This window comes from Schistocerca cancellata, chromosome 1 (assembly GCF_023864275.1).
Source record: "Schistocerca cancellata isolate TAMUIC-IGC-003103 chromosome 1, iqSchCanc2.1, whole genome shotgun sequence".
NCBI lineage: Eukaryota > Metazoa > Arthropoda > Insecta > Orthoptera > Acrididae > Schistocerca > Schistocerca cancellata.
Genome location: NC_064626.1, coordinates 624,594,637 through 624,618,283, shown reverse-complemented (window position 1 = coordinate 624,618,283; position 23,647 = coordinate 624,594,637). Strand labels below are relative to the sequence as shown.

At 42.3% G+C, this 23,647-nt stretch overlaps 1 non-coding gene across 1 annotated transcript; it reads right to left on the bottom strand.

Moving 5' to 3' along the window:
- Window positions 1-10,705: 10,705 nt before the first annotated feature.
- LOC126096838 (U6 spliceosomal RNA) lies at window positions 10,706-10,812 on the bottom strand. Its single transcript, XR_007522069.1, has one exon. It is a non-coding gene; the product is annotated as a U6 spliceosomal RNA (small nuclear RNA).
- Window positions 10,813-23,647: the final 12,835 nt, after the last annotated feature.

Here is a 23,647-nt window from a genome sequence, read left to right as displayed (position 1 = left end):
ATGGGACCTGGATAAACTGACTAAACCAGAGGTTGTACAGAGTTTCAGGGAGAGCATAAGGGAACAATTGACAGGAATGGGGGAAAGAAATACAGTAGAAGAAGAATGGGTAGCTTTGAGGGATGAAGTAGTGAAGGCAGCAGAGAACCAAGTAGGTAAAAAGACGAGGGCTAGTAGAAATTTTTGGGTAACAGAAGATATATTGAATTTAATTGATGAAAGGAGTAAATATAAAAATGCAGTAAATGAAGCAGGCAAAAAGGAATACAAACGTCTCAAAAATGAGATCGACAGGAAGTGCAAAATGGCTAAGTAGGGATGGCTAGAGGACAAATGTAAGGATGTAGAGGCTTATCTCACTAGGGGAAAGATAGATACTGCCTACAGGAAAATTAAAGAGACTTTTGGAGATAAGAGAACCACTTGTATAAACATCAAGAGCTCAGATGGAAACCCAGTTCTAAGCAAAGAAGGGAAAGCAGAAAGGTGGAAGGAGTATATAGAGGGTCTATACAAGGGCGATGTACTTGAGGACAATATTATGGAAATGGAAGAGGATGTAGATGAAGATGAAATTGGAGATACGATACTGCGTGAAGAGTTTGACAGAGCACTGAAAGACCTAAGTCGAAACAAGGCCCCCGGAGTAGACAACATTCCATTGGAACTACTGACGGCCTTGGGAGAGCCAGTCCTGACAAAACTCTACCATCTGGTGAGCAAGATGTATGAAACAGGCGAAATACCCTCAGACTTCAAGAAGAATATAATAATTCCAATCCCAAAGAAAGCAGGTGTTGACAGATGTGAAAATTACCGAACAATCAGATTAATAAGCCACAGTTGCAAAATATTAACACGAATTCTTTACAGACGAATGGAAAAACTAGTAGAAGTCGATCTCGGGGAAGATCAGTTTGGATTCCGTAGAAATACTGGAACACGTGAGGCAATACTGACCTTACGACTTATCTTAGAAGAAAGATTAAGGAAAGACAAACCTAGGTTTCTAGCATTTGTAGACTTAGAGAAAGCTTTTGACAATGTTGACTGGAATACTCTCTTTCAAATTCTAAAGGTGGCAGGGGTAAAATACAGGGAGCGAAAGGCTATTTACAATTTGTACAGAAACCAGATGGCAGTTATAAGAGTCGAGGGACATGAAAGGGAAGCAGTGGTTGGGAAGGGAGTAAGACAGGGTTGTAGCCTCTCCCCGATGTTATTCAATCTGTATATTGAGCAAGCAGTAAAGGAATCAAAAGAAAATTTCGGAGTAGTATTAAAATACATGGAGAAGAAATAAAAACTTTGAGGTTAGCCGATGACATTGTAATTCTGTCAGAGACAGCAAAGGACTTGGAAGAACAGTTGAATGGAATGGACAGTGTCTTGAAAGGAGGATATAAGATGAACATCAACAAAATCAAAACAAGGATAATGGAATGTAGTCGAATTAAGTCGGGTGATGCTGAGGGAATTAGATTAGGAAATGAGACACTTAAAGTAGTAAAGGAGTTTTGCTATTTGGGGAGCAAAATAACTGATGATGGTCGAAGTAGAGAGGATATAAAATGTAGACTGGCAATAGCAAGGAAAGCGTTTCTGAAGAAGAGAAATTTGTTAACATCGAGTATAGATTTAAGTGTCAGGAAGTCATTTCTGAAAGTATTTGTATGGAGTGTAGCCATGTATGGAAGTGAAACATGGACGGTAAATAGTTTGGACAAGAAGAGAATAGAAGCTTTCGAAATGTGGTGCTACAGAAGAATGCTGAAGATTAGATGGGTCGATCACATAACTAATGAGGAAGTATTGAATAGGATTGGGGAGAAGAGAAGTTTGTGGCACAACTTGACCAGAAGAAGGGATCGGTTGGTAGGACATGTTCTGAGGCATCAAGGGATCACCAATTTAGTATTGGAGGGCAGAGTGGAGGGTAAAAATCGTAGGGGGAGACCAAGAGATGAATACACTAAGCAGATTCAGAAGGATGTAGGTTGTAGTAGGTACTGGGAGATGAAGAAGCTTGCACAGGATAGAGTAGCATGGAGAGCTGCATCAAACCAGTCTCAGGACTGAAGACCACAACAACATCAAGCGGCATGCTGTCCCTCTAGTTCGTTTCATTGATAAAGCCAAAGTGATCGTCATATAACGATATCTAAACTTTCTTTTCTAGAACTGTCCATTATTTTTTTTTACCAACTTGGATGCATGAGCTGTTAAGCTCATTCTATGAAGTTCTCGCATTTATCTCCCCTTGCTATCTTCAGGAATCTGTAAAAGAATGTTTGATGGTATATCGCCAGCGTCATTGATTCTATACACCAACTTCAATAGCTGTTTGACTGCATTTTCTACGAACGATTTTATAAATCTGGAGTAATCAACCACTTTGCCTTGTTTGACGATAAATCTTCCAAAGAAGTGTCAAACCCAGCTGTTTGTTCCCTAAGGTCTTCCAAAGAGTTTTCCATTTCATCTTTATTCAGATTGGCAGACAGTTTTTCGTAGGGGCCTTCACTAATTTTTTTTCCGATTATCTGATCTCTCTTCTGGATTTCAAAGAGGAATTAATCATACAAAGTGACAATCAACATGTTAATACAGTCGTCCGTAAATTAAAATAGTACTCAAATAGCAATCAAAACCTAGTATCCAAGTGTACATATTATCGTACTAATGCTAGTAGCAGATCTGAGGCATCTTCTGAATACGTCGTCCATTCTGTGTGTAAATGAGTACAGTATAGTTTGTAGATGAGTAATTTACAGCACCAAATGAAACCAGCCTTGTATGCAGATATTCCCTTCTTTTGTGTCCTCATCAAATGATAGTTCCGTTGTAGTGTTAAATTGTTAAAATTGGGTGTTATCGTTGCGTTGAAATCAATCAACAGTTGTCAAGGAAGAGAGAAAAGAAGATAAGTAATTAACGTCCCATTGACAACGAGGTCATTATAGGCAAAGCACGGACTCTGATTGACAAAAGGTGAAGAAGAAAGTTGTCCGTATCCGTTTCAAAGGAACTATTCCGGCATTTTCCGTCAGGCGTTTAGGGAAACAGTGTAGAAATTAATCTGGATGACTAGATAGCAATTTGAATCTCCTTCTTCCCAATTATGAGTCAAAAGCCTTAGCTAATGCTCCATCTCGTTCTCTACAATTAAATGATTAAAATACAATGTCATGGTTCCACCTCAAATGTTACTTAATTAACAACTATTTAGTTTACTACGGTTCGGCCTCAGATGCCATATTCAACTGCTACAGATATAGACAACATACAACTAGAAACTCCCTGGCAGATTAAAACAGTGCCGCGCGGAATTAGCCGAGCGGTCTGGGGCGCTGCAGTCAAGGACTGTGCGTTTGGTCCCGGCGGAGGTTCGAGTCCATCCTCGGGCATGGGTGTGTGTGTTTGTCCTTAGGATGATTTACGTTAAGTAGCGTGTAAGCTTAGGGCTGATGACTTTAGCAGTTAAGTCCCATAAGATTTAAAAAAAAATTAAAACAGTGTGCCGGAGCGAGATTCGAACTCAGGACCTTTGCCTTTTGCGGACAAATGCTCTACCAACTGAGGTACCCAAGCACGACTCGCGACCCGTCACCACAGCTTTAATCTCGCCAGTGCCTTGTCTCCTACCTTACAAACTTGCCCGCGATAGGCAAAAGTCCCGAGTTCGAGTCTCAGTCCGGCACACAGTTTTAATCAGCCAGGAAGTTTCATATCAGCTCACACTCCGCCGAAGAGTGAAAATTTCATTCTAGAAACGTCTCCCAGGCTGTGGCTAAGCCATGTCTCCGCAATATCCTTTCTTCCAGGAGTGCTAGATCTGTAAGGGTCGCAGGAGAGCTTCTGTGATGTTTGGAAGGTAGCAGACGAGGCACTGGTGGAATTAAAGCTGTGGGAACAGGTCATCAGTCGTGCTCGGGTAACTCGGATACAGCACTTGCCCGCAAAAGTCAAAGGTCCCGAGTTCGAGTCTCGGTCCGGCACAAAGTTTTAATCTGGCAGGAAGTTTCATATCCGCGCACACTCCGCTGCAGAGTGAAAATATCATTCTGGAACATACAGCTTGACAATAGCCTGAAAAGCCGAAATTGTCCAATCGTAAGGAGCTTAATAAAATGAACACACATTAGGCAACAGCTAAAGAAGAACCATGACACAGTCGTTTAACAAATTCACGGCTGTGAATCCCTAAATCAAGAAACTAATCTACAATAAAGCGAGTGAAGAACCTTACTTAAATAAATTACATCCTCAGTGAAACTAGGACTAGCTTTGTTGATGTTGGAAGGCTGCGATACTTTCTGTGATCATCATGTATCATAATGCTATGAGTGATCGATCAAAGAACAGCAATGGCACTGTTGTCACATGCAGGCTCTTATTGATATTGCGCATAATTGTGCACTTTGGCTGTTACCCAGCAGCGGCTCCGCTCATGGCGCTTGAGAGGGCTTTTAATCACGTACCAGGTTTCGTAGCATGGCTTGGTCTGCCAGAGAAGACAGAAAGTTCTGTCTGGGAACAATATATATATAAATGACCTAGTAGATAGTGTCGGAAGTTCCATGCGGCTTTTCGCGGATGATGCTGTAGTATACAGAGAAGTTGCAGCATTAGAAAATTGTAGCGAAATGCAGGAAGATCTGCAGAGGATAGGCACTTGGTGCAGGGAGGGGCAACTGACCCTTAACATAGACAAATGTAATGTATTGAGAATACATAGAAAGAAGGATCCTTTATTGTATGATTATATGATAGCGGAACAAACACTGGTAGCAGTTACTTCCGTAAAATACACTCCTGGAAATGGAAAAAAGAACACATTGACACCGGTGTGTCAGACCCACCATACTTGCTCCGGACACTGCGAGAGGGCTGTACAAGCAATGATCACACGCACGGCACAGCGGACACACCAGGAACCGCGGTGTTGGCCGTCGAATGGTGCTAGCTGCGCAGCATTTGTGCACCGCCGCCGTCAGTGTCAGCCAGTTTGCCGTGGCATACGGAGCTCCATCGCAGTCTTTAGCACTGGTAGCATGCCGCGACAGCGTGGACGTGAACCGTATGTGCAGTTGACGGACTTTGAGCGAGGCCGTATAGTGGGCATGCGGGAGGCCGGGTGGACGTACCGCCGAATTGCTCAACACGTGGGGCGTGAGGTCTCCACAGTACATCGATGTTGTCGCCAGTGGTCGGCGGAAGGTGCACGTGCCCGTCGACCTGGGACCGGACCGCAGCGACGCACGGATGCACGCCAAGACCGTAGGATCCTACGCAGTGCCGTAGGGGACCGCACCGCCACTTCCCAGCAAATTAGGGACACTGTTGCTCCTGGGGTATCGGCGAGGACCATTCGCAACCGTCTCCATGAAGCTGGGCTACGGTCCCGCACACCGTTAGGCCGTCTTCCGCTCACGCCCCAACATCGTGCAGCCCGCCTCCAGTGGTGTCGCGACAGGCGTGAATGGAGGGACGAATGGAGACGTGTCGTCTTCAGCGATGAGAGTCGCTTCTGCCTTGGTGCCAATGATGGTCGTATGCGTGTTTGGCGCCGTGCAGGTGAGCGCCACAATCAGGACTGCATACGACCGAGGCACACAGGGCCAACACCCGGCATCATGGTGTGGGGAGCGATCTCCTACACTGGCCGTACACCACTGGTGATCGTCGAGGGGACACTGAATAGTGCACGGTACATCCAAACCGTCATCGAACCCATCGTTCTACCATTCCTATACAGGCAAGGGAACTTGCTGTTCCAACAGGACAATGCACGTCCGCATGTATCCCGTGCCACCCAACGTGCTCTAGAAGGTGTAAGTCAACTACCCTGGCCAGCAAGATCTCCGGATCTGTCCCCCATTGAGCATGTTTGTGACTGGATGAAGCGTCGTCTCACGCGGTCTGCACGTCCAGCACGAACGCTGGTCCAACTGAGGCGCCAGGTGGAAAAGGCATGGCAAGCCGTTCCACAGGACTACATCCAGCATCTCTACGATCGTCTCCATGGGAGAATAGCAGCCTGCATTGCTGCGAAAGGTGGATATACACTGTACTAGTGCCGACATTGTGCATGCTCTGTTGCCTGTGTCTATGTGCCTGTGGTTCTGTCAGTGTGATCATGTGATGTATCTGACCCCAGGAATGTGTCAATAAAGTTTCCCCTTCCTGGGACAATGAATTCACGGTGTTCTTATTTCAATTTCCAGGAGTGTATCTAGGAGTATGCGTGCGGAACGATTTGAAGTGGAATGATCATATAAAATTAATTGTTGGTAAGGCGGGTACCAGGTTGAGATTCATTGGGAGAGTCCTTAGAAAATGTAGTCCATCAACAAAGGAGGTGGCTTACAAAACACTCGTTCGACCTATACTTGAGTATTGCTCATCAGTGTGGGATCCGTACCAGATCGGGTTGACGGAGGAGATAGAGAGGATCCAAAGAAGAGCGGCGCGTTTCGTCACAGGGTTATTTGGTAACCGTGATAGCGTTACGGAGATGTTTAACAAACTCAAGTGGCAGACTCTGCAAGAGAGGCGCTCTGCATCGCGGTGTAGCTTGCTCGCCAGGTTTCGAGAGGGTGCGTTTCTGGATGAGGTATCGAATATATTGCTTCCCCCTACGTATACCTCCCGAGGAGATCACGAATGTAAAATTAGAGAGATTAGAGCGCGCACAGAGGCTTTCAGACAGTCGTTCTTCCCGCGAACCATACGCGACTGGAACAGGAAAGGGAGGTAATGACAGTGGCACGTAAAGTGCCCTCCGCCACACACCCTTGGGTGGCTTTCGGAGTATAAATGTAGAATATAGATGTAGATGTAGGAGCGTGGAGTCCGTTCTGAACAGACAAGCGGTTTGGGCACCTACAGAGCAGTGTATGGACGAGAGCCTGACGCCAATGCGGTTCCCATCTGTTAGCGCAGAGAGGGAGCGAAGTAGGTGGCTGCATATCGGCCAGGGGGTTAGTCGGCTCTTGATGCATGTTCAAAGGAAGACTGGTGTATTTGTTACCACTTGGAACAGCACCTGTTCATCCAAAATGAAAAAAAAAAAGAAAACAGAACTTGGAGGGCTCATTTCAGAACATTTCCTGTTGCTGTGCACTCGTGGCGCGGAGCCGATTTTAAAATTCGTATAGTCCAGTCTGGTTTAGTGCTTCTTGCCTGAACTTTACTCTGCAGTCAGTTCCTCACTCGGTGTTGGTTGATGCCACTCTTTTTTTGGTCATCAGTCTACTGACTGGTTTGATGCGGCCCGCCACGAATTCCTTTCCTGTGCTAACCTCTTCATCTAAGAGTAGCACTTGCAACCTACGTCCTCAATTATTTGCTTGACGTATTCCAATCTCTGTCTTCCTCTACAGTGTTTGCCCTCTACAGCTCCCTCTAGTACCATGGAAGTCATTCCCTCATGTCTTAGCAGATGTCCTATCATCCTGTCCCTTCTCCTTATCAGTGTTTTCCACATTTTCCTTTCCTCTCCGATTCTGCGTAGAACCTCCTCATTCCTTACCTTATCAGTCCACCTAATTTTCAACATTCGTCTGTAGCACCACATCTCAAATGCTTCGATTCTCTTCTGTTCCGGTTTTCCCACAGTCCATGTTTCACTACCATACAATGCTGTACTCCAAACGTACATCTTCAGAAATTTCTTTCTCAAATTATGGCCGGTATTTGATATTAGTAGACTTCTCTTGGCCAGAAATGCCTTTTTTGCCATAGCCAGTCTGCTTTTGATGTCCTCCTTGCTCCGTCCGTCATTGGTTATTTTACTGCCTAGGTAGCAGAATTCCTTAACTTCATTGACTTCGTGACCATCAATCCTGATGTTAAGTTTCTCGCTGTTCTCACTTCTACTACTTCTCATTACCTTCGTCTTTCTCCGATTTACTCTCAAACCATACTGTGTACTCATTACACTGTTCATTCCGTTCCGCAGATCATTTAATTCTTCTTGAATTTCACTCAGGATAGCAAAGTCATCAGCGAATCGTATCATTGATATCCTTTCACCTTGTATTTTAATTCCACTCCTGAACCTTTCTTTTATTTCCATCATTGCTTCCTCGATGTACAGATTGAAGAGTAGGGGCGAAAGGCTACAACCTTGTCTTACACCCTTCTTAATACGAGCACTTCGTTCCTGATCGTCCACTCTTATTATTCCCTCTTGGTTGTTGTACATATTGTATATGACCCGTCTCTCCCTATAGGTTACCCCTACTTTTTTCAGGATCTCGAACAGCTTGCACCATTTTATATTGTCGAACGCTTTTTCCAGGTCGACAAATCCTATGAAAGTGTCTTGATTTTACTTTAGCCTTGCTTCCATTATTAGCCGTAACGTCAGAATTGCCTCTCTCGTCCCTTTACTTTTCCTAAAGCCAAACTGATCGTCACCTAGCGCATTCTCAATTTTCTTTTCCATTCTTCTGTATATTATTCTTGTAAGCAGCTTCGATGCATGAGCTGTTAAGCTGATTGTGCGATAATTCTCGCACTTGTCAGCTCTTGCCGTCTTCGGAATTGTGTGGATGATGCTTTTCCGAAAGTCAGGAGTATATCGCCAGACTCATATATTCTACACACCAACGTGAATAGTCGTTTTGATGCCACTTCCCCCAATGATTTTAGAAGTTCTGATGGAATGTTATCTATCTCTTCTGCCTTATTTGACCGTAAGTCCTCCAAAGCTCTTTTAAATTCCGATTCTAATACTGGATCCCCTATCTCTTCTAAATCGACTCCTGTTTCTTCTTCTATCACATCAGACAAATCTTCACCCTCATAGAGGCTTTCAATGTATTCTTTCCACCTATCTGCTCTCTCGTCTGCATTTAACAGTGGAATTCCCGTTGCACTCTTAATGATACCACCGTTGCTTTTATTGTCACCAAATGTTGTTTTGACTTTCCTGTATGCTGAGTCTGTCCTTCCTACAATCATATCTTTTTCGATGTCTTTACATTTTTCCTGCAGCCATTTCGTCTTAGCTTCCCTGCACTTCCTATTTATTTCATTCCTCAGCGACTTGTATACCTGTATTCCTGATTTTCCCGGAACATGTTTTTACTTTCTCCTTTCATCCATCAACTGAAGTATTTCTTCTGTTACCCATGGTTTCTTCTCAGCAACATTCTTTGTACCTCTGTTTTCCTTCCCAACTTCTGTGATGGCCCTTTTTAGAGATGTCCATTCCTCTTCAACTGTACTGCCTACTGCGCTATTCCTGATTGCTGTAACTATAGCATTAGAGAACTTCAAACTTATCTCATCATTCCTCAGTACTTCCGTATACCACTTCTTTGCGTATTGATTTTCCCTGACTAATGTCTTGAACTTCAGACTACTCTTCATCACTACTATATTGTGATCTGAGTCTATATCTGCTCCTGGGTACGCCTTACAATCCAGTATCTGATTTCGGAATCTCTGTCTGACCATAATGTAATCTAATTGAAATCTTCCCGTGTCTCCCGGCCTTTTCCAAGTATACTTCCTGCTCTTGTGATTCTTGAACATGGTATTCGCTGTTACTAGCTGAAACTTGTTAGAGAACTCAATTAGTCTTTCTCCTCTTTCACTCCTTGCCCAAGCCCATATACTCCTGTAACCTTTTCTTCTGCTCCTTCCCCTACAACTGCATTCCAGTCGCCCATGACTATTAGATTGTCGTCCCCCTTTACATACTGCGTTACCCTTTCAATATCCTCATACACTTTCTCTATCTGTTCATCTTCAGCTTGCGACGTCGGCATGTATACCTGAACTGTCGTTGTCGGTGTTGGTCTGCTGTCGATTCTGATTAGAACAACCCGGTCACTGAACTGTTCACAGTAACACACCCTCTGCCCTACCTTCCTATTCATAACGAATCCTACACCTGTTATACCATTTTCTGCTGCTGTTGATATTAAATGATACTCATCTGACCAGAAATCCTTGTCTTCCTTCCACTTCACTTCACTGACCCCTACTATATCTAGATTGAGCCTTTGCATTTCCCTTTTCAGATTTTCTAGTTTCCCTACCACGTTCAAGCTTCTGACATTCCACGCCCCGACTCGTAGCACGTCATCCTTTCGTTGATTATTCAATCTGTATCTCTTGGTAACCTCCACCTTGGCAGTCCCCTCCCGGAGATCCGAATGGGGGACTATTCCGGAATCTTTTGCCAATGGAGAGATCATCATGACACTTCTTCAATTACAGGCCACATGTCCTGTGGATACACGTTACGTATCTTTAATGCAGTGGCTTCCATTGCCTTCTGTATACTCATGTCGTTGATCATTGCTGATTCTTCCGCCTTTAGGGGCAATTTCCCACCCCTAGGACAAGAGAGTGCTCCGAACCTCTATCCGCTCCTCCGCCCTCTTTGACAAGGCCGTTGGCAGAATGAGGCTGACTTCTTATGCCGGAAGTCTTTGGCCGCCAATGCTGATTATTTATCAAAATTTATGCAGTGGCGGGGATCGAACCCGGGACCGGAGACGTTTTGATTATGAATGAAAGACGCTACCCCCCCTTTTTTTTTAGTTGCTTTATTTCGTGGTATCTGCTCGGAGCGGACGTCGTAAGACATCCATCTAAGTTCTTTGTTGATCTGTTAACTCAGTTTTTTTTTTATTACAAAGGGCAGCTAGCCCTCTGACCGAACACGCTGAGCTACCGTGGCGGCAAAAATGTGGAACGCTTCACGATTTTGCGTGTCATCCTTGCGCAGGGGCCATGCTAATCTTTTCTGTATCGTTCCAATTTTAGTATATGTACCGCCGAAGCGAGTACGACCCCTAGACCACTCACAGACTTGAAAAAAAGTTGACTGTCTATTGTTTTATGTTGAACTGCTTCTGCTCTAATTTGTTCCTGTTATCTCAGGTTGGAATTAAACGCTATTTGCACCAGCTATAAACTACCCATTTATTCCTGTGAAAACTGGAATGTGTACAGAGACTTGATTTGAGTGATACAGCTGGTTTGGTGTTGCTTAATGAGTTCGTCCAGTTTTAAATTTTTTATTGTGTCAGTATTATAACTTGTTGTTGCCGATGCTGTGCATTTTGCTTGATTATGTTTGATTAGGATTCTATTATCAGCTCTGTTTGTTGCAAGTTTCATCCTAGCTGCAGGCATTATACTTGTACCTTGTTTTCCAGGACATGTTGTTAGTTTTGTAATTGAAGAGATACAAAAAATGGTTCAAATGGCTCTGAGTACTATGGGACTTAATATCTGAGGTCATCAGTTCCCAAGAACCTAGAAGTACTTAAACCTAACTAACCTAAGGACGATACACTCATCCATGCCCGAGGTAGGATTCGAACCTGCGACCGTAGCGGTAGCGCGGTTCCAGACTGTAGCGCTTAGAACTGCTCGGTCACTTCGGCCGGCTGAAGAGATACAGCTCTTGCAGTTAGATACATGAACTATTCCTTTAACTTACTCTTCTTCATGGGCTTTCAAATATTTGTTAGTGTTGTGAAACGTTATTTAAAATATTTCTGGGCGCAGACAATGCAGTGTGTAACCCTAAAAAATTTTTATTGAACTGCTCAGTTTTAGAATTTGTTATTTCATATTTGTTAAATGTAATCAAGTAATATATATCAAAAGTACGAGTGACTGAGCTATCTGGCCATTGTTCTGCTGCATGGTGTGTCCACTGCCATGAACGGGTGCTTTGTGTAAGTCCTGTGCTCATTTGGTTGATTTTAAAAGAAAGCTGACTGGACACATTCTAGCGTTTATTATTGCACTGTGATCTTTTCGACAACCATTTATATCTTGTTACTTGATCAACACAGTGCTGGTTTATTTTAATGAAATTGTTATTGTGCAAATGATGTTTATCTGATGACCTATTTCTACCACTCCCCAAACACCATTTCACTGGCCATTTCAGCTTAAGCATCGTTTGTGATCTTTTTCCTTTTCTCAAAAGGAACATAAACTAAAATATCATTTTAATATTTGTAGGTAGAATCTAATTGTTGTTTTGTATCTTTAGGTGTACTCATGTGCGCTATGGAACCAAGAGCTGTCCTGGGGGATAACGTTTGTAAAGAAGGAACAGTTACAATACGAGCTCAAGCCATGTGGTCAATCAGGTGAGGGAGATACCACTGGGTGCATGGCTGTTGGGGAAGTGGCGTGTCTACTGAAACGCAAAGTGGGGAATGTAGGCGAGGTGAGTACCACTCTGTCTGTTTATACCTCCTCTCTCTCGAGCGTAGTGAGAAATATTCTAAGCCTGGACTGTAGCAATCTGTCCCATGTGCTGATATATCATGTACAAGTGCAGATTAGCCATTCGCATAACCATATTCAAGACTTGCAAGTAATTGATCCTCAAAAGAAAGTTTGTGTCCGAGGGACGTGCATAAATATTTATTTCGTTAGATTGGCAATACTGTTTTCACTATTGACAGGAATGCCCTTGTAGCTTGATAAAATTTCTTTGTCAGTCTTGTAGTGTGAGTCATTGTTGATGGTCTCAGTCGCACGTGACGTAATAGTTGTTTTCTCAAATATTAAGGTGTCTAAGAGGCACATACTTACAGTAACGCAAGTTTTACTGTGTGTCTATTATACTTGTATTTCGAAAAGTGATACTTCCTTTTCCGGTGAATATAACGAGATGCAGCTAACTGCCTTTTCTTTTAGTCAGCTGCAAGGCCTAGCATCTTTGTAACAAACTACACAGGTGGCAAGATTGGAGCAGATTACATTTATGTCACGAAAAAGAAAACAAACCAAAGGATTGAGAGTGGATGACCCTAGTTTTAAAGAATAGCTTGCTAGGATACACAGAAAAGTAAATGGAGAGCAAATGGATGATTTATTTTCGAACGATTACGATTGTTATTCTTGATTTCTTCCTAAAAAAGCAGCACCAGTTCCACTGAACAAGGCTCTGTTGCAGGTGTTAACTATTCCTGCACAGGTGACCAAACAAATATCGATATTTCATATTTGAGTTCCTCGCATTTAGAAAGAAAAGTATAGGTTTTGGTAGGAGTCAAAAGAACCACCAAAGGCAAGTTTAATCTCTCGTAATAATATAGTGTGGGGTATAGACGACTAACAACGGCTGTTAAGATCGGGTGATAGTCTTAATATACAAGATCTCTGGTCTCTGAAACTTCATGATGAATTTATAGAAATAATTGTGGAATGGATAGCCGCTAAAATGGAACAGTAGACAAAGAAGACTGAATTGCAATAGCAAAGTAATCGCAAATCTTCTGGTTTGAAATAAAAGCGCTTATGGCGCTTTGCATGCTAACTTCTACCTGTAAGCCTGGAGAGAACATACGCTATCACTGTTTTCTGCTGTTTTTATTGAAAGGACTGTATTTAGAGCCACAATGTCAGTAAAGAGGCTCCCAATCCGGTTACATTGTTCCCGATTTGATGACCCTGAAAAGAGGAACACACGGAAGAAAGAAAAAAAACAGCACCAGTTTCTGAAATATTTTCCAGTTTCATCAGTAATTGTGAAAAAATATATTCCCTTGGAGTATATTCTTCCTCATACAATTTCATGACGAATATGACTTCAATCTATATGTGCGCAAAAAAACCATCAAATATGGAATAGCCAGCCGGTCTTTGTGGCCGATCGGTTCTAGGCGCTACAGTCTGAAACCGTGCGACCGCTACGGTCGCAGGTTCGAATCCTGCCTCAGGCATGGATGTGTGTGATGTCCTTAGGTTAGTTAGGTTTAAGTAGTTCTAAGTTCTAGGGGACTGATGACCTCAGAAGTGAAGTCTCATGGTGCTCAGAGCAAAATATGGAATAATTGTCTTGTATATAAGAGATGCCCGCACAACACATTAATAAAGTTGAAACGTCCCCTTTGAACTATTATACATAACTGTGCTTAAACTGACACACAACGTTTTTAGCGCAACGCAATCTGACTTTCAAAAATCCCTACAAAAGAATGGCACTGACTAACATTAACCTATACGTTTCACAAATCACTTACCTCACAAAAATCTTCGTTACTCAAACTACTGCAATACAGCGAGCGCCAATACTGCCAGCTAAACAAAAGATTCAAACCACTGAAGGCACTAACTACTGATAGGCATAGCTAGCAAATGAAAGTTTTTGCTAGAGAACAAACAATGTATTTACCTTAATAGTGTTCGAAAGTCATAAAATATATATATATATATATCAGTTCATGGCATCCAGTCTTACAAATTTACTGTCTCTGTCCAGATCATCCGCTCTCAAGACTCCGCCATCTCACTCCCCACATCCACCACTGCTGGCGGCTCACCTCCAACTGCGCAACGCTACACGCTGTTTACATCCAGCTGCCCAGCACTACAATGGCAGACAACAATGCAAACTAGCCACAGACTGCACACAGCACAGCCAGTGATTTTCATACAGAGCTCTACGTAGCGTTACTAATAAGAAAACCTAATCAGCCTACTTACAAAGTGCCTACATGTAGGATGAGTCAGGGGGAAATGCCCAATGCCTGCATGTAGGGTGAGTACTCAAAACATTTTCAGAAGCAGAAAACAATCGTTCTACATCAACTGAGATAAGTGGGCAATATTTTAATTTGGATGCCATGCTGGCACTTAATGTTTCTGATAAAATTTCTTCCATTCCATTAATAAAACTATCAATTTGACACAAGGGTTCACCGCCTGGGCTATTGTTGTAAACTTATCTTTAAAGTTTGTTGGAAATACCTCCGGTAATGAAGAGTTCACTAGAAAAATTTTATTCATTAACTGAATGGTTCCATTCAACGCCAAACCCTGAGTTTCAACCTTTTTAATAGTTGCAGGTTTATGGGAAAAATGAGTAGTAATTACAGCAATGTCTTTTTTAGAACAGAAATCATAAAAGCTTCCCTGCACTGGCACACTGCCAAAGCCCTGCACTATCAAAGTCGTTTGCTACCCCTCTAATTGCCTCGAAATGTTCATTGTAAAACAACACAGCTCCGACCCACGTACTCTAGCGAGTTACCACTTGTCCAGGAGGTAAAGAAAAATTTGGTAATTTTTCTTTGTAGGTGTTGATGCGAACAGGAGCCTTTAGAAACACTTTCTTTGTGGGTGAAATCATTTTATTTACATTAACACACGTGGAAAGTACTTCTTCCATGAGAAAAGCACGTCACATGAATCAAATCGGGATAAAATACTCTGCAGGCTTTTCCTGGTTTGATAATATAGGAATGAGCATCTGAAATAAACACAAACACCCTTTCATCTGCAGAAGATTCTGAAAATATTTTTCTGATACCCTCATCCACAAATTTGGCGAAAGTACAATGATTTACTTTCGCAAGTTCTTTGCAGGCTGCCTGTTCCTGTTCCTCGTCTGTTATGATTTCACTGGGCAGTGGCCTATCGGTTAGCGATTGCACGTAGTTCTAGGTCGCGGTCAATCTGTTAGACCTCAATACTAGATAGAGCTGGAGACAGCCAGTCTAAATTTTTAATATATTGTAAACATTGAGCGAAAACATGCATCGTAGCCAGTTTTTAGTTAAAAACAGAAGAAGGTCTTTCACCGTGGAACTTGTGATACTTGCCAGTGAACTGGTTTTCTTTTACGTCTTGACAGTTTTACCTGTCTTGAAATTAGAATTATTTTCTAATAGTACGTAACTGATAAGGCTTTCGTGGCCACGTATTAACGAATTCCCCGTGAGCCTCTGTATTGGGTTCTTCGGCCTAAGTTCTTTTGACGATTTTTCGGATGTTTCGCCGTTATCAAATCTTCACCCTGGTGGTGGACGTCTGCAGACTGTATGTACCTGGCGCGCCGACGTCGGAGTGTTTTCCCTAGTCTTTGTCGGTACAGCTCTCCCCTTGCTACGTGCAACTGTCGTTCGCTGCAGCACGGGATATATCATCCTCAAGGTGAAAGGATCCTGGATGTCCGTGCTGCAGAGAACGACTGTTGCGGGCAGCAAGGGGGAAAACGCAGCGGTAACGAACACGTAAAGTTCTTGGACGTTGGCGCGCCAGGAATATATCCTACGCCCGCTAGGTCGACTCCCGCTCACCGCCAGCAATGGAGGGTGAAGCCTTGACAATGCTAGCCAACATGCAGGCAGAACCCCAGAAAAGTTGTCCAACAAACGCAGTAGGCAATTTCTCAGCATCTAACAGCTTTTATATCAAAATATATTTAACTTGAAAATTGTTTTAGGCGACACTTTTCCTGACTTGATTTCACTTACTGATTATTGGTGTGAATAAGGATAGTTCCATGAGTAATAAACATTTTGTTTCCTGAAGGCAAGTACGTTTCATTCTGGATTCCAATACACCATTGAATTCTCCACTCCTATTGTTCAACATAGTCTCCGCTCAGTGCGACGGCCTTGCGTCACCTTGCAGCGAGAACCTATAAGCTCAGAAGGTACGAGTCTATTGCTCGACAGCAGAGCCAACGTCTTGCTGCATCAATAATCCGCAATCACCAACCTTCTGTTTCCTGCGGAGTGTATCTTTCGTTGCGCTAAAGGAATGGAATTGGGCGTGTGCGAGATTTGGGCTGTAGAGCAGATGAAGAGCTGTCCAGTGACGTTTTGTGATCTCCTCTCGGGTGCGCACACTTGTGTGAAACCTTATGTCGTCATGGATTTTGAGAGGCTCGTTTTTATTTTTGTGGCGACGAATTCTGAAGTCGTTTCTTCAGTTCCCTGGGGGTAGCACAGTACATTTCCGAGCTGACCGTTGAACCGTGCGGGAGGACATCAAACAGAAAACATATACATTTACATGGCTAGTTCGCAAATAAGATTTAAGTGCCTGGTACAGGGTTCAAATGGTTCAAATGGCTCTGAGAACTATGGGACTTAACATCTGAGGTCTTCAGTCCCCTAGAACGTAGAACTACTTAAATCTAAATAAGCTAGGGTCATCACACACATCCATGCCCGAGGCAGGATTCGAACCTGCGACGGTAGCAGTAGCGCGATTGCTACAGGGATCATCGAACCACCTTCACAAATCTCTATTATTCCAATCTCGTATAGAGCGCGGAAAGAACGAACACCTCCGATTTCCACTACTTGATCATGGTGATCGTTTCTCTCTATGTAGGTCGGTGTCAACAAAATATTTTCGCATTCAGCGGAGAAAGTTCGTGAGAAGAATCCGCCACAACAAAAAAAAGCCTTGGTTTTAATTATGTTCACCCAAAATCCTGTATCATTTCAATGACACTCTCTCCCTTATTTCGCAATAATACAAGACGTGCTACCCATCTCTAAAATTTTTAGATGTACTCCGTCAATCCTATCTGGTAAGGATCCCACACCGCGCAGCAGTATCCTAAAAGAGAACGGACAAGCGAGATGTAGGCAGTCTCCTTAGTAGATCTGTTACATTTTCTAAGTGTCCTGCCAATAAAACGCAGTCTTTGGTTAGCCCTCCCCACAACATTTTCTGTGTGTTCTTTCCAGTTTAAATTGTTCATAATCGTAATTCCAAGTTATTTAGTTGAATGTACGGCCTTTAGATTTGACTGATTTACTGTATAACCGAAGTTTAGCGGATTCATTTTACCACTCATGTGGATGACTTGAATTAAATCGGGTGATGTTGCCAGAATTAGATTAGGAAATGAGACACTTAAAGTAGTTTTGCTATTTGGGGAGCAAAATAAGTGATGATGGTCGAAGTAGAGAGGATATAAAATGTAGACTGGCAATGGCAAGCAAAGCGTTTCTGAAGAAGAGAAATTTAACATCGAGTATAGATTTAGGTGTCAGGAAGTCGTTTCTGAAGGTATTTTGTATGGAGTGTAGCCATGTATGGAAGTGAAACTTGGACGATAAGTAGTTTAGACAAGAGGAGTATAGAAGCTTTCGAAATGTGGTGCTACAGAAGAATGCTGAAGATTAGATGGGTAGATCACATAACTAATGAAGAGGTATTGAATAGATTTGGAGAAAAGAGAAATTTGTGGCACAACTTGAATAGAAGAAGGGATCGTTCGTTAGGGCATATTCTGAGGCATCAAGGGATCACCAATTTAGTATTGGAGGGCAGCGTAGAGGGTAAAAATCGTAGAGGGAGACCAAGAGATGATTACACTAAACAGATTCAGACGGATGTAGGGTGCAGTAGGTACTGGGAGATGAAGAAGCTTGCACGGGACAGAGTAGCATGGAGAGCTGCATCAAACCAGTCTCTGGACTGAAGACCACAACAACAACGTGGATGACTTAACACTTTTCGTTATTTAGAGTCAACTGTCAATTTTCTACCATACAGATATCTTTTCTAAATCTTTCTGCAAATTGGGTTTGATCTTCTGATGTCTTTACTACGCAATGAACGACAGCATCTGCAAACAACGTAAGACGGCTACTCAGAATGCCGAAGTGGCGTCCAATCGATAGACTTGCACCAGACAAGCGGACTACCCGACGGGAGGCCCTCGTCGCGACATTGTTATTATTATTACATAAGCTTTCTGTAGATCCTTTCCACATGCCGTACACATAACATTAAAAATTAAAACTACAAAAACAAACTTATCCTATTCATTTGCTGACATGTCATTATCTTCGCTTACTTACATTATATCCGGCTTGTCGTTTTGTTTACGACGTTTTGTTAAATTACAATTTAATTACACTGATAAATTTCAGATACATGAGAACCCTTTTTATTCTCTTTTGGTTTTACATTCTTTCCATAACATTTATACAATAATAGATTCTGTTTACCTTTATGACATAAACTGACATACATTTCGTTTCAATTCACATGACTTCTTGTCGAAACATATTTATTAATTCCAAAGAATTAAAGAAGTAGACAATAGTCGCTACAACAGACTCTACGCGCAGTTCAAATAACTACACATGGCCTCGCCTCTGTAGCATTCTCCAGGAAGGATCTACACACTGCATGGTTGAGGGAATTTCACGCGAATGCGTTTATGTGCTCAGTTACCTCTAGTTACTGGTCTTAACTGTGTTCCCAAGAAGAAAATAGTTTCTTGTTTATAAACACAACTCAAATCTGAAGATACCAATCGTATCAAATACTAATTCAGTGTCTGAAAGTGCAGCTCAACATTTACTTGTGTTGTTCATTGTATAAAGGATAACTATTTCATTTGCTGCGGTATACAGAGTTTTATCATCAATACGATATGTTATGCACAATGAGCGTAAAACATTGTTTTCATAAATAACAAACACGTATAAAAATTTCAATGTAATTCACGTGTTTGACGATTTCATGGGTGTTCGACGATCACAGTAATTTGGTTTCGACCCCTCGATTATTTAGTAGCACTCAACGTTAGTTTAGCTTTGTGATAATCACATTCATACGTATCCTCAGCTTGTAACTATATTTATCTTGAGGTGCTGTCCTTTCTTATTTTTGTATGGTATCCAACACTCTACAAGCATTTATCTTTCTTCACTTTAAGACGTGTAGATGCATCGTTCCCTGGAAGAAACAAGAACTTCATACTAATATATATCTAAATCTTCATAGATAAGTGTATAGTGGCTCGATGCCTACTAATACCTTTTTCATATATTCGACCATGTATTCATTCGCTTCAGTGGGCAGCCATGCTATCACAAAATTTATTTAATGTTATGTGTGCGTCAATACTTACCTTATAAATCTGAAAGATCAAGTGTATTATAGGCGTGGTGCAACCTCTTTACCAGTTTTCCCCTTATATTGTAGTCGTTTGTTTACCTGCAGCAAGACTTTTCAGGTCCTTCAAATATGATTAGTGGGTATACTTTCACTACTTACATTTGTAAATATTGTATACATGTAGAAATAATGTATATAGTAGCGTAACGTCAGTAAATATCTTGTAGTTTAGCGTCTTTTTCCTGTGTATATCATCTCCAAGCTTATCTTTGTTTGTGTGTATTGTGCAGATAGTCGTACTTGTGGTATAGACCTTCTCTTACTCTTCTATGTCCCTGTTTATGAATACGCTTTACAAATGCTAGTGCAGGCTGTAGCTCATAGCGATTGTCTGTTCTAGGTGCTGGTACACTCCCAGCTGTGTTTGCCTGGCGCGCTTGTGATTGCGGCTTGTTGACTAGCTTGCTCCCCACTGCGCATTCGCTGCGTCGCTCTGATACCACTATCGTCGCGGTGAGTTGTGTATTGCATTGCGCGCCACCCTATGTACGTTCAAAATGGTTCAAATGGCTCTGAGCACTATGTGACTTAACATCGGAGGTCATCGGTCCCCTAGACTTAGAACTACCTTAACCTAACTAACCTAAGGACATCACACACATCCATGCCCGAAGCAGGATTCAAACCTGCGACCGTAGCAGTCGCGCGGTTACGGGCTGAAGCGCCTAGAACCGCTCGGCCACCGCGGCCGGAACGTATGTACGTTTCACATGTTTGTGTATTTGCTTACAACTACGCCAGGCACAAGGTGAAGCGTTGTACTCAGAGTATCGTCATCTCTAGACACATAAAAGTAAAATTCTTCCTTGTTACATCCACTCATCTTGTCGTGTACAAATTTGACATATAAGAAAAAAATGAAACAAAAATTGTCCTCATCAACTAACAACACAAATTCTGAAATGTAATTTTCCAGCATACTAAATCTAATATTGTTATACATATATACAACTTAGAGGATATACCTGCCACCATCGTATCTGATAAAACAAGTGTCGATCAAGCTCAAGTTTTCCGGCGTCGCGGTGGCATTGGTCTCTGGGTTAGGCGTAACTTCGACTGTATGTACCGTTGGTGTTTAGTTACGAAAGCCGGCCAGAGTTGCCGTGCGATTCTAGGGGCTGCGGTCTGGAACCGAGAGACCACTACGGTCGCAGGTTCGAATCCTGCCTCGGGCATGGATGTGTGTGATGTCCTTAGGTTTAATTAGTTCTAAGTTCTAGGCGACTGATGACCTCAGAAGTTAAGTCGCCTAGTGCTCAGAGCCATTTGAACCATTTAATTACGCCAAATAGTATCCTGTGGGGCTCTCGACTGAAACTCTCTTTGCGCGTTATTCGGCAGATATGCGTTATTTTGCTGGGCCAATCCCGCTGTGTGTGGGTTAGTCGGCTGTCTGGTATTATTTTGTGTTAGGGAAGCGATGAGTCTGTGCGTATTTTACACTCTGGCCATACGCTGCTTTCCGTTGTAGTTTTCTTTGCTAAATTCTTGGCCATTTCTTTTACATACGCCTTTGAATTTACAGCTTTCTCCATTGCCGTTGCGATTACCGTTACCGTTACCATAGGTCTGTGTGGGGTAAGGTTGCCATCCGTTTTGTACTACGAATTCGTTGTTAATATGTTGCTCCGTAAATGTCTGTGGAGCTATCTGCATATAGACAAGTTTAGGATTTACTGCTTTCTCTTTGTATATCAAATCTATTTAGTCCAGTACATGTGGAAAAAATTCTATGTCGTGTTCTGGAATGGTAATGAGTTTTTCCCAAATGTGGACAGGAAGACGGTGCTTTAACATTTTCAGCACTTCTACTTGAGATACGGGGTTCGTTCAGTATCTGGTTTCATTCAAATATTTTTCAAAATAGACCATTAAGCTTCGGTGTTTGCTATTGAACGGAGCTGGGTTGAATATTCACGTCTGAGTCTCTCTTGTATGGCCTCAGACCAATATTTATCAAGAAAGGTTCTCTCAAACTGTTCATAGTAGTGGCAACGTTCCACTTTGTTCGTAGCCCATAGCAGAATGACACACTGTGTGTCCAACAACAAATCTAATTTTCTGGGCTGCAGGCCAGGTACGAGGTAAAACATTTCTAAATATCCTAATAAATACCACGGGGTGTGTTCTTTTCCCTACAGAGGTAAATATCAGAAATTGTCGATGCCTAAGTAATCCCTCATCTACTAGTAATGTTGACAAACACGCCGCGCTGTCAGCGACGGACGTGTTTATGTTCGCTTGTGGCGTAGAGTATGGCATCTGCACCTACTCGACAGTTACAGCTGCCGGCAAGTGTTGCAGCATTCTGCAACATTCGCTATTTTCCTTCGACGGGCTAGCCCCATATTGTGGGTAACCAGGGGAGGTATCAAACTTCTCCAAACGCATGGGTTTGTTCCCTTTTAAATGTTGTTTTGAAATGTCAGTAGTTTTAGCAATACTGCCTCGTAACCTTTCCTCTGCTTACTTTCAACCTGAATCTGTTTTAGATGGAAGTTGACTTTCCTTCTCCTTTAGAGCTTCTTCTACAATATCTACATAAATTTTGCACTCCGACACTACCTAATCAGCAAGGCTTCTGCCCTTATACAGCATCCCAGCTTCAAATTTTTCCGTTATTTACTTTACATCTGCACATATCTTGTCTCGTTGTCTTTCGGCAAATTTTGGCTCTAAACGTAACTGGTTTATTCTTAGACTATAGTTTTGTACTTCTGTAGGTAAGTTTTTGCACACGTCGTGCACCTGGCTGAGTGCATTCGCCATATTTTTTGCCGAAGCATCCACGAGGGGTTGCGTCTGCTGAATTTGAGAATATGCTTCACTAAGGTTTTGTAACTCTCCTGAAAATTTTTCCTGTTTATCGTCTACGGGTGATACCTTTCCCGTTAACGTATTTATACTGCGGGACAAGTCGGTAATTATTTCTAGTTTCAGTTGTTTGCCAACTTCCCGGATAGTGCGTCCGATAATTCAGTGCGTATAGTCTTGCTCACCTCACTGAACTCTTGACTAAGATTATTCTTGATATTGTTAAATTCCTGATTTTGGTGTGTAAACCGTTGTCCTATACCCTGAAGTTGCTGTGTTTGCGGAAATTCCTGTTGTTTTCCAAACAGTTGTGTTCCACTAACCTGATATTCGTGTTGCTTTATAAACTGTTGCGATATTAGTTGCATAAGTTGTGTCAAATTGTGGGTGTCACTGGTTTTTACATTGCTTTTACGAACTGTTTTCTGTCCTTGCTTTCGCGACGTTATGAGCAAACAGTCAGAGGAAGTTTCGCTGTCGCGCGCTTCAGTTACACTATTTGAAACAGTGTTTCCCGGTGAGAAATGAGAAACCGTCTCATCGAGCGTCGTAGAAGTGATATAACTTTTGATAGTGGGACGCAAGCCTCGTTGTTTTCGTACTCATCGACCAGTTCACGAGTTGGCGCGTTACTTTCAGCTGTTGCCAAGCTCGGGTTTCCGACATCTTGGCATACTGCATTTTGTTATGAGTTTTCAACAATGGCCATTACCTTTCACTCTATTCTTAATAGTATTAAACAACATTATGAAAACAATTTTCCAAAACTGAAATTTTGCCAGTATCAATACTTTTCCATTAAAGTAGATTTACCTGCGTATTCACTAATGAACCTGATTATTCTTTAATACAGCCTTGTTGAATTTGATGAGTTATCTTGCATTAAAAAGTTGACTTTACACAAATTTTCGACTTTTCTTTAGAAATGCTCTTTCCGTAAAGGATATTAATTGGAAGGAAAAGAGATTATCCACTGTGAGAGGGACGGCGCCAAGCGCGGCTATATAAGCATTCAGCGGAGCACCTTCCTACCTTGACCGCTGAAATCAGCATTCCCGGCGCGTCTCGTTTGTAGGCAGAATTTAATTTTAATTTGCTCCTTCAAGTTTTTATTGGC